Below are 11863 nucleotides of genomic sequence, written 5' to 3' on the forward strand. Positions count from 1 at the left end.
TTTGATCTTGTCAAAGATCAAAGCAACTTTTGCTCCACTACTCCGTTCTTCTCGTGCGCTCGCCCATAGCTTTTTTCGTATTTGTTGAACTCGTGGCGAAAAATCCTCCGAAATGCTGTACCCTGTGCCTTTTAGATTACCGCAGTTCTTTAGAATCCTAGTTTTGTCTCTTCCGTCAACTAGCTTCAGAATGACTGGCCGGCACTTGTTTGCCACTGGCTTGCCAATCCTGTGAATGCGCTCGATTGCGACATTTGGCACCTGAATTATGTCTTCCAAGATGCCCTTTGCCACTTGTTCACCAAGAGGCTGATCAGCATCATTCTTTTCTGTCACGCCAAAAATAAGCAAGTTATTTCGTCGACTGCGGTTTTCAAGGTCGTCAATTTTTTTCGTCAGCCCGTCTACTTGTTTTTGTAGGTCAGCTACCTTGGTTGTGTTAGAAGCGACAGTTCGAGAAAGGTCATCCAGTTTTTTTTCGATACTGGTCAGCCTATCAACCGTTTTAGTTAATTGTTGGTTGACCGCGCTCGAACTGTCTTTCAGCTCGCGAATATCATTGATAATCGTTTTCAGCATTGCTTCTGTTGTGGGGCCCGGATTAGGCTCAACATCACCACACGACGACAATAGGTCAACCAGGCATTCATAAACGGCACAGTACGCAAGAAGCAAAGACCGTGGGCACGGCAGAAGCACAAGGCAAACATTGTCGTCTCGATAACATGAAAGATTGCGATCGTCTCTCACCTGTACGAAAAACAGGAGCGGATTTCTGAGCAACATATTCGCAGAGCTTCCGCTGTGCCCACTGGTGAAGATGGCCCGGTCCAAGCGATTTATACTCTCTTCCATCGCTGACGTAATCGACGTCGTGCTGAGCTGCGCAGCTGGTTGGGGTGGCCAAGAGCGCATGCCCGGGAGTTCGTCGCTGAAGCAGCATTTTGAAGAATCCATGTTCCAGCTGCCACGGTGCCAATCCTCGTTGATGTCCGGGAGAGCGCTGCATTCCGCCTGCCCGTGACCGGTGGATGAAGCGAAGACCACGGCCTCTACGAAAAATTTATTTCTTCGAGTGCGAAATGGAGGACTCGGCTTGTCGCATTTGTTTTTAAGACAGGTAGTCAATCGATTTTGTTTCTTTAGAGACGTCGACAACCCATTCCTTTGCACTGTCTGTCAACTTCGCCTGGGGCAACACTTGCCTAACATGGTTGTATCAACCTGCAGCGTACCTGGTGGTGTTTATGGCTTTCTCCGCGAAGTTGTACTTTCTTGTAGGTTTCTGTAAGTGCGGTTTTCACTTGAATACTTGAGTCAAGTACGACGAAGAAAGTTGTACAAGGACCTATGTGATGTGTTTTTACCAGTGCCTTCGTATCGGTCTCTTTACAATGTATGCCATGGCCACACTGTACTAAAGCGCGTCAAGGCGATGAAAATATCGCCAGGTGCTAAGAATTTCTTTTTTAAATTACATACCGGTACGCTGACCGTCAAAACCTAGATGGCTGCAAAAGTGCTCTACGTTCCTTGGGGCACGCATTGCATAATATGCAGAAAGGAGGAGACAATTGAGCATGTATTCATTGACTGCTGGGATGCCATCTTTCTTTGGGACGTGCTCCAGCGCACGATCAAAAAAGACTTCCCCATTGATGCATATGGCATCCGCTATTTGCAAATACAAAGTGACGATGGTACCCCATATGATATGATAATGCTTATGGCTCTTCATAGCATTTGGAAATCCAGGATGGCAGCCATGCACTTTGATGTAGATGCACGAGCACCCACCCAGTACTTCAAAGAGTATATAAGAAATTTTGTGGATGAACAAAAGTTGCGGGAATTCCCCCCAGAATGGTTGCCGCGCGTCGAATTACTATCGACGATAAAAACATTTTAACAGATGCGAGGCCACATCGTTTGAGCCACGGTTTTTACAATATTTTGGATTGTGTTGTGTAATTATCAGTTAATATGTGTATTGTTTACGTGAGCCGAAAACAGGAAATAAAGAAAAAAAAGGGGGTGTAGCTCAGATATAGAGCGCTTGCATCGCATGTGAGAAGTTTAGGGTTCGAACCCCGGCACCTCCAAAGTGCTCTCGACTTTATCGCTATCTCTTTTATGTGTTGTAATACTACGGCACCAAGAAATGCGACGAGTGATTCTGCTAAAACTTTGCTGCCCTTTTCTTTTATGATAGAAATATGTTTCTTTCTTTGTTGCCGAAAAAATTGTATCACGTTGCAATGACCAGATGATTTTGTTTATTTCGAGTAATAGTTTATTTTGTTGTTAAAATAATCTGTTGAGCACCATCAAACGCATAAATAAGTGCTCCTGACTTAACAGAGGTGCAACTCATAGGTAGAGCGCTTGCTTCGCATGTGAGAAGTCCCTGGTTCGAACCGTGGCGCCTCCAGAGCTCTCTGAACTTTTGCGGCCCCTCCGCGGTGGTCTAGTGGCTAAGGTACTCGGCTGCTGACCCGCAGGTCGCGGGTTCGTTTCCCGGCTGCGGCGGCTGCATTTCCGATGGAGGCGGAAATGTTGTAGGCCCGTGTGCTCAGATGTGGGTGCACGTTAAAGAACCCCAGGTGGTCGAAATTTCCGGAGCCCTCCACTACAGCGTCTCTCATAGTCATATGGTGGTTTTGGGACGTGAAAGCCTACAAATCAATCAATTTGAACTTTTGCGCTATCTTTTTTGTGTTTTACTACTACGGCACCATGAAATGCGACGAGATAATCAACTAAAACTTCGGTGCCCTTTGCTTTATGATAGAAATGTGCTTTATCTTTGTTAACAAAAAATTGTATCACGTTGCAATGACGAGATGATTTTGTTTATTACGAGTAATAATTCGTTTTGTTAAAATAATCTGTTGAGCACCATCAAACGCATAAAAAATTGCTCCTGACATAACAGGGGTGCAGCTGAGCGGTAGAGCGCTTGCTTCGCATGTGAGAAGTCCCTGGTTCGAACCGTGGCGCCTCCAGAGCTCTCTGAACTTTTGCGGCCCCTCCGTGGTGGTCTAGTGGCTAAGGTACTCGGCTGCTGACCCGCAGGTCGCGGGTTCGTTTCCCGGCTGCGGCGGCTGCTTTTCCGTTAGAGGCGGAAATGTTGTAGGCCCGTGTGCTCAGATTTGGGTGCACGTTAAAGAACCCCAGGTGGTCGAAATTTCCGGAGCCCTTCAATACGGCGTCTCTCATAATCATATGGTGGTTTTGGGACGTGAAACACCACAAATCAATCAATTTGAACTCTTGCGCTATCTTTTTTGTGTTGTACTACTACGGCACCATAAAATGCGACGAGATAATCTACTAAAACATCGGTGCCCTTTCCTTTATGATAGAAATGTGTTTCTATCTTTGTTGACAAAAATTTATAGCGTTGCAATGACGAGATGATTTTGTTTATTTCGAGTAATAATTATTTTTTGTTAAAATAATTTCTTGAGCACCATCAATAGCATACATAAGTGCTCCTGACATAACGGGGGTGTAGCTCAGAGGTAGAGCGCTTGCTTCGCATGTGAGAAGTCCCGGGTTCGAACCCCGGCACCTCCAAAGTGCTCTCGACTTTAGCGCTATCTTTTTTATGTGTTGTAATACTACGGCACCATGAAATGCGACGAGTGATTCTACTAAAACTTTGCTGCCCTTTTCTTTTATGATAGAAATATGTTTCTTTCTTGAAAAAAAAATTTTATCACGTTGCAATGACGAGATGATTTTGTTTATTTCGAGCAATAATTTATTTTGTTGTTGAACTGATCTGTTGAGCACCATCAAACGCATAAATAGGTGCTCCTGACATAACAGGGGTGCAGCTCAGAGGCAGAGCGCTTGCTTCGCATGTGAGAAGTGCCTGGTTCGAACCGTGGCGCCTCCAGAGCTCTCTGAACTTTTGCGGCCCCTCCACGGTGGTCTAGTGGCTAAGGTAGTCGGCTGCTGACCCGCAGGTCGCGGGTTCGTTTCCCGGCTGCGGCGGCTGCATTTCTGATGGAGGCGGAAATGTTGTAGGCCCGTGTGTTCAGATTTGGGTGCTCGTTAAAGAACCCCAGGTGGTCGAAATTTCCGGAGCCCTCCACCACAGCGTCTCTCATAGTCATATGGTGGTTTTGGCACGTGAAAGCCTACAACTCAATCAATTTGAACTTTTGCGCTATCTTTTTTGTGTTGTACTACTACGGCACCATGAAATGCGACAAGATAATCTACTAAAACATCGGTGCCCTTTCCTTTATGATAGAAATGTGTTTCTAACTTTGTTGTCAAAAAATTCATCGCGTTGCAATGATGAGATGATTTTGTTTATTTCGAGTAATAATTTATTTTGTTGTTAAAATAATCTGTTGAGCACCATCAAACGCATAAATAAATGCTCCTGACATAACAGGGGTGCAGCTCAGAGGTAGAGCGCTTGCTTCGCATGTGAGAAGTCCCTGATTCGAACCGTGGCGCCTCCAGAGCTCTTTGAACTTTTGCGGCCCCTCCGCGGTGGTCTAGTGGCTAAGGTACTCGGCTGCTGACCCGCAGGTCACGGGTTCGTTTCCCGGCTGCGGCGGCTGCATTTCCGATGGAGGCGGAAATGTTGTAGGCCCGTGTGCTCAGATTTGGGTGCTCGTTAAAGAACCCAGGTGGTCGAAATTTCCGGAGCCCTCCACCACAGCGTCTATCATAGTCATATTGTGGTTTTGGGACGTGAAAGCCTACAAATCAATCAATTTGAACTTTTGCGCTATCTTTTTTGTTTTGTACTACTACGGCACCATGAAATGCGACGAGATAATCTACTAAAACATCGGTGCCCTTTCCTTTATGATAGAAATGTGTTTCTATCTTTGTTGACAAAAATTTATCGCGTTGCAATGACGAGGTGATTTTGCTTTTTCGAGTAATAAATAATTTTTTCGTTAAAATATATTCTTGAGCACCATCAATAGCATACATAAGTGCTCCTGACATAACGGGGGTGTAGCTCAGAGGTAGAGCGCTTGCATCGCATGTGAGAAGTTTCGGGTTCGAACCCCGGCACCTCCAAAGTGCTCTCGACTTTATCGCTATCTCTTTTTTGTGTTGTAATACTCCGGCACCTTGATATGTGACGAGTGATTCTACTAAAACATTGCTGCCCTTTTTTATGATAGAAATATGTTTCTTTCTTTGTTGCCGAAAAAATTGTATCACGTTGCAATGACCAGATGATTTTGTTTATTTCGAGTAATAATTTATTTTGTTGTTAAAATCATCTGTTGAGCACCATCAAACGCATAAATAAGTGCTCCTGACATAACAGGGGTGCACCTCAGAGGTAGAGCGCTTGCTTCGCATGTGAGAAGTCCCTGGTTCAAACCGTGGCGCCTCCAGAGCTCTCTGAACTTTTGCGGTCCCTCCGCGGTGGTCTAGTGACTAAGGTACTGGGCTGCTGACCCGCAGGTCGCGGGTCCGTTTCCCGGCTGCGGCGGCTGCATTTCCGATGGAGGCGGAAATGTTGTAGGCCCGTGTGCTCAGATTTGGGTGCACGTCAAAGAACCCCAGGTGGTCGAAATTTCCGGAGCCTTCCACTACGGCGTCTCTCATAATCATATGGTGGTTTTGGGACATGAAACCCCACAAATCAATCAATTTGAACTTTTGCGCTATCGTTTTTATGTTGTGCTACCACGGCACCATGAAATGCGACGAGATAATCTACTAAAACTTCGGTGCCCTTTCCGTTATGATAGAAATGTGTTTCTATTTTGTTGACAAAAAATTTATCGCGTTGCAATGACGAGATGATTTTGTTTATTTCGAGTAATTATTAATTTTTTTGTTAAAATTATTTCTTGAGCACCATCAATAGCATACATAAGGGCTCCTGACATAACGGGGGTGTAGCTCCGAAGTAGAGCGCTTGCTTCGCATGTGAGAATCCCGGGTTCGAAGCCCGGAGCCTCCAAAGTGCTCTCGACTTTAGCGCTTTTTTGTGTGTTGTAATACTCCGGCACCTTCAAATGCGACGAGTGATTCTACTAAAACATTGCTGCCCTTTTTTTATGATAGAAATATGTTTCTTTCTTTGTTGACAAAAAAATTGTATCACGTTGCAATGACGAGATGATTTTGTTTATTTCGAGTAATAATTTATTTTGTTCTTAAAATAATCTGTTGAGCACCATCAAACGCATAAATAGGTGCTCCTGACATAACAGGGGTGCAGCTCAGAGGCAGAGCGCTTGCTTCGCATGTGAGAAGTGCCTGGTTCGAACCGTGGCGCCTCCAGAGCTCTCTGAACTTTTGCGGCCCCTCCACGGTGGTCTAGTGGCTAAGGTAGTCGGCTGCTGACCCGCAGGTCGCGGGTTCGTTTCCCGGCTGCGGCGGCTGCATTTCCGATGGAGGCGGAAATGTTGTAGGCCCGTGTGTTCAGATTTGGGTGCTCGTTAAAGAACCCCAGGTGGTCGAAATTTCCGGAGCCCTCAACCACAGCGTCTCTCATAGTCATATGGTGGTTTTGGCACGTGAAAGCCTACAAATCAATCAATTTGAACTTTTGCGCTATCTTTTTTGTGTTGTACTACTACGGCACCATGAAATGCGACGAGATAATCTACTAAAACATCGGTGCCCTTTCCTTTATGATAGAAATGTGTTTCTAACTTTGTTGTTAAAAAATTCATCGCGTTGCAATGATGAGATGATTTTGTTTATTTCGAGTAATAATTTATTTTGTTGTTAAAATAATCTGTTGAGCACCATCAAACGCATAAATAAATGCTCCTGACATAACAGGGGTGCAGCTCAGAGGTAGAGCGCTTGCTTCGCATGTGAGAAGTCCCTGGTTCGAACCGTGGCGCCTCCAGAGCTCTCTGAACTTTTGCGGCCCCTCCGCGGTGGTCTAGTGGCTAAGGTACTCGGCTGCTGACGCGCAGGTCACGGGTTCCTTTCCCGGCTGCGGCGGCTGCCTTTCCGATGGTGGCGGAAATGTTGTAGGCCCGTGTGCTCAGATTTGGGTGCTCGTTAAAGAACCCCAGGTGGTCTAAATTTCCGGAGCCCTCAACCACAGCGTCTATCATAGTCATATGGTGGTTTTGGGACGTGAAAGCCTACAAATCAATCAATTTGAACTTTTGCGCTATCTTTTTTGTGCTGTACTACTACGGCACCATGAAATGCGACGAGATAATCTACTAAAACATCGGTGCCCTTTCCTTTATGATAGAAATGTGTTTCTATCTTTGTTGACAAAAATTTATCGCGTTGCAATGACGAGATGATTTGATTTTTTGAGTAATAAATAATTTTTTCGTTAAAATGATTTCTTGAGCACCATCAATAGCATACATAAGTGCTCCTGACATAACGGGGGTGTAGCTCAGAGGTAGAGCGCTTGCATCGCATGTGAGAAGTTTCGGGTTTGAACCCCGGCACCTCCAAAGTGCTCTCGACTTTATCGCTATCTCTTTTATGTGTTGTAATACTACGGCACCAAGAAATGCGACGAGTGATTCTACTAAAACTTTGCTGCCCTTTTCTTTTATGATAGAAATATGTTTCTTTCTTTGTTGCCGAAAAAATTGTATCACGTTGCAATGACCAGATGATTTTGTTTATTTCGAGTAATAATTTATTTTGTTGTTAAAATAATCTGTTGAGCACCATCAAACGCATAAATAAGTGCTCCTGACATAACAGGGGTGCAACTCAGAGGTAGAGCGCTTGCTTCGCATGTGAGAAGTCCCTGGTTCAAACCGTGGCGCCTCCAGAGCTCTCTGAACTTTTGCGGCCCCTCCGCGTTGGTCTAGAGACTAAGGTACTGGGCTGCTGACCCGCAGGTCGCGGGTTCGTTTCCGGCTGCGGCGGCTGCATTTCGGATGGAGGCGGAAATGTTGTAGACCCGTGTGCTCAGATTTGGGTGCACGTCAAAGAACCCCAGGTGGTCGAAATTTCCGGAGCCCTCCAATACGGCGTCTCTTATAACCATATGGTGGTTTTGGGACGTGAAACCCCACAAATCAATCAATTTGAACTTTTGCGCTATCTTTTTTGTGTTGTACTACTACGGCACCATGAAATGCGACGAGATAACCTACTAAAACATCGGTGCCCTTTCCTTTATGATAGAAATATGTTTCTTTCTTTGTTGACAAAAAAATTTTATCACATTGTAATGACGAGATGATTTTTTTTATTTCGAGTAATAAATAATTTTTTTGTTAAAATTATTTCTTGAGCACCATCAATAGCATACATAAGGGCTCCTGACATAACGGGGGTGTAGCTCAGAGGTAGAGCGCTTGCTTCGCATGTGAGAATCCCGGGTTCGAACCCCGGCACCTCCAAAGTGCTCTCGACTTTAGCGCTTTTTTTGTGTTGTAATACTCCGGCACCTTGATATGTGACGAGTGATTCTACTAAAACATTGCTGCCCTTTTTTTATGATAGAAATATGTTTCTTTCTTTGTTGCCGAAAAAATTGTATCACGTTGCAATGACCAGATGATTTTGTTTATTTCGAGTAATAATTTATTTTGTTGTTAAAATCATCTGTTGAGCACCATCAAACGCATAAATAAGTGCTCCTGACATAACAGGGGTGCACCTCAGAGGTAGAGCGCTTGCTTCGCATGTGAGAAGTCCCTGGTTCAAACCGTGGCGCCTCCAGAGCTCTCTGAACTTTTGCGGCCCCTCCGCGGTGGTCTAGTGACTAAGGTACTGGGCTGCTGACCCGCAGGTCGCGGGTTCGTTTCCCGGCTGCGGCGGCTGCATTTCCGATGGAGGCGGAAATGTTGTAGGCCCGTGTGCTCAGATTTGGGTGCACGTCAAAGAACCCCAGGTGGTCGAAATTTCCGGAGCCTTCCACTACGGCGTCTCTTATAATCATGTAGTGGTTTTGGGACATGAAACCCCACAAATCAATCAATTTGAACTTTTGCGCTATCGTTTTCATGTTGTGCTACTACGGCACCATGAAATGCGACGAGATAATCTACTAAAACATCGGTGCCCTTTCCGTTATGATAGAAATGTGTTTCTATTTTGTTGACAAAAAATTTATCGCGTTGCAATGACGAGATGATTTTGTTTATTTCGAGTAATTATTAATTTTTGTGTTAAAATTATTTCTTGAGCACCATCAATAGCATACATAAGGGCTCCTGACATAACGGGGGTGTAGCTCCGAGGTAGAGCGCTTGCTTCGCATGTGAGAATCCCGGGTTCGAAGCCCGGAGCCTCCAAAGTGCTCTCGACTTTAGCGCTTTTTGTGTGTTGTAATACTCCGGCACCTTCAAATGCGACGAGTGATTCTACTAAAACATTGCTGCCCTTTTTTTATGATAGAAATATGTTTCTTTCTTTGTTGACAAAAAAATTGTATCACGTTGCAATGACGAGATTATTTTGTTTATTTCGAGTAATAATTTATTTTGTTGTTAAAATAATCTGTTGAGCACCATCAAACGCATAAATAAGTGCTCCTGACATAACAGGGGTGCAGCTCAGAGGTAGAGCGCATGCTTCGCATGTGAGAAGTCTCTGGTTCGAATCGTAGCGCCTCCAGAGCTCTCTGAACTTTTGCGGCCCCTCCGCGGTGGTCTAGTGTAGAGCTAAGGTTCTCGGCTGCTGACCTGCAGGTCACGGGTTCTTTTCCCGGCTGCGGCGGCTGCATTTCCGATGGAGGCGGAAATGTTGTAGGCCCGTGTGCTCAGATTTGGGTGCATATTAAAGAACCCCAGGTAGTCAAAATTTCTGTAGCCCTCCACTACGGCGTCTCTCATGATCATATGGTGGTTTTGGGATGTGAAACCCCACAAATTAATCAATTTGAACTTTTGCGCTATCTTTTTTGTGTTGTACTACTACGGCACCATGAAATGCAACGAGTGATTCTACTAAAAGATTGCTGTCCTTTTCTTTTATGATAGAAATACGTTTCTTTCTTTGTTGACAAAAAATTTTATCACGTTGCAATGACGGGATGATTTTGTTTATTTCGAGTAACAATTGTTTTTGTTAATATAATCTGTTCAGCACCATCAAACGCATAAATAAGTGCTCCTGACATAACAGGGGTGCAGCTCAGAGGCAGAGCGCTTGCTTCGCATGTGAGAACTGCCTGGTTCGAACCGTGGCGCCTCTAGAGCTCTCTGAACTTTTGCGGCCCCTCCACGGTGGTCTAGTGGCTAAGGTAGTCGGCTGCTGACCCACAGGTCGCGGGTTCGTTTCCCGGCTGCGGCGGCTGCATTTCCGATGGAGATGGAAATGTTGTAGGCCCGTGTGTTCAGATTTCGGTGCTCGTTAAAGAACCCCAGGTGGTCGAAATTTCCGGAGCCCTCCACCACAGCGTCTCTCATAGTCATATGGTGGTTTTGGCACGTGAAAGCCTACAAATCAATCAATTTGAACTTTTGCGCTATCTTTTTTGTGTTGTGCTACTACGGCACCAAGAAATGCGACGAGTGATTCTACTAAAACTTTGCTGCCCTTTTCTTTTATGATAGAAATATGTTTCTTTCTTTGTTGCCGAAAAAATTGTATCACGTTGCAATGACCAGAAGATTTTGTTTATTTCGAGTAATAATTTATTTTGTTGTTAAAATAATCTGTTGAGCACCATCAAACGCATAAATAAGTGCTCCTGACATAAGAGGGGTGCAACTCAGAGGTAGAGCGCTTGCTTCGCATGTGAGAAGTCCCTAGCTCAAACCGTGGCGCCTCCAGAGCTCTCTGAACTTTTGCGGCCCCTCCGCGGTGGTCTAGTGACTAAGGTACTGGGCTGCTGACCCGCAGGTCGCGGGTTCGTTTCTGGCTGCGGCGGCTGCATTTCGAATGGAGGCGGAAATGTTGTAGGCCCGTGTGCTCAGATTTGGGTGCACGTCAAAGAACCCCAGGTGGTCGAAATTTCCGGAGCCCTCCAATACGGCGTCTCTCATCATTATATGGTGGTTTTGGGACGTGAAACCCCACAAATCCATCAATTTGAACTTTTGCGCTATCTTTTTTGTGTTGTACTACTACGGCACGATGAAATGCGACGAGATAACCTACTAAAACATCGGTGCCCTTTCTTTTATGATAGAAATATGTTTCTTTCTTTGTTGACAAAAAAATTTTATCACGTTGTAATGACGAGATGATTTTTTTATTTCGAGTAATAAATACTTTTTTTGTTAAAATTATTTCTTGAGCACCATCAATAGCATACATAAGGACTCCTGACATAACGGGGGTGTAGCTCAGAGGTAGAGCGCTTGCTTCGCATGTGAGAATCCCGGGTTCGAACCCCGGTACCTCCAAAGTGCTCTCGACTTTAGCGCTTTTTTGTGTGTTGTAATACTCCGGCACCTTGATATGCGACGAGTGATTCTACTAAAACATTGCTGCCCTTTTTTTATGATAGAAATATGTTTCCTTCTTTGTTGACAAAAAAATTGTATCACGTTGCAATGACGAGGTGATTTTGTTTATTTCGAGTAATAATTTATTTTGTTGTTAAAATAATCTGTTGAGCACCATCAAACGCATAAATAAGTGCTCCTGACATAACAGGGGTGCAGCTCAGAGGTAGAGCGCTTGCTTCGCATGTGAGAAGTGCCTGGTTTGAACCGTGGCGCCTCCAGAGCTCTCTGAACTTTTGCGGCCCCTCCGCGGTGGTCTAGTGGCTAAGGTACTCGGCTGCTGACCCGCAGGTCGCGTGTTCGTTTCCGGCTGCGGCGGCTGCATTTCCGATGGAGGCGGAATTGTTGTAGGCCCGTGTGCTCAGATGTGGGTGCAAGAACCCCAGAAGGTCGAAATTTCCGGAGGCCTCCACTACAGCGTCTCTCATAGTCATATGGTGGTTTTGGGACGTGAATGCCTACAAAGAATC

General features: G+C 45.1%; 3 non-coding genes across 3 annotated transcripts; all 3 read left to right on the plus strand.

Annotated features, from left to right (window-relative positions):
* The first annotated feature begins 3507 nt into the window (after positions 1–3507).
* TRNAA-CGC (transfer RNA alanine (anticodon CGC)) lies at positions 3508–3579 on the plus strand. The gene has a single exon. It is a non-coding gene; the product is annotated as a tRNA-Ala (tRNA).
* Positions 3580–8265: 4686 nt separating this feature from the next.
* TRNAA-CGC (transfer RNA alanine (anticodon CGC)) lies at positions 8266–8336 on the plus strand. The gene has a single exon. It is a non-coding gene; the product is annotated as a tRNA-Ala (tRNA).
* A 2884-nt stretch (positions 8337–11220) lies between these two features.
* Positions 11221–11291, plus strand: TRNAA-CGC (transfer RNA alanine (anticodon CGC)). Its single transcript has one exon. It is a non-coding gene; the product is annotated as a tRNA-Ala (tRNA).
* The last annotated feature ends 572 nt before the right edge of the window (positions 11292–11863 follow it).

The sequence above is a fragment of the Rhipicephalus microplus genome, chromosome X, assembly GCF_043290135.1.
Source record: "Rhipicephalus microplus isolate Deutch F79 chromosome X, USDA_Rmic, whole genome shotgun sequence".
In the NCBI taxonomy this organism is placed as follows: Eukaryota; Metazoa; Arthropoda; class Arachnida; order Ixodida; family Ixodidae; genus Rhipicephalus; species Rhipicephalus microplus.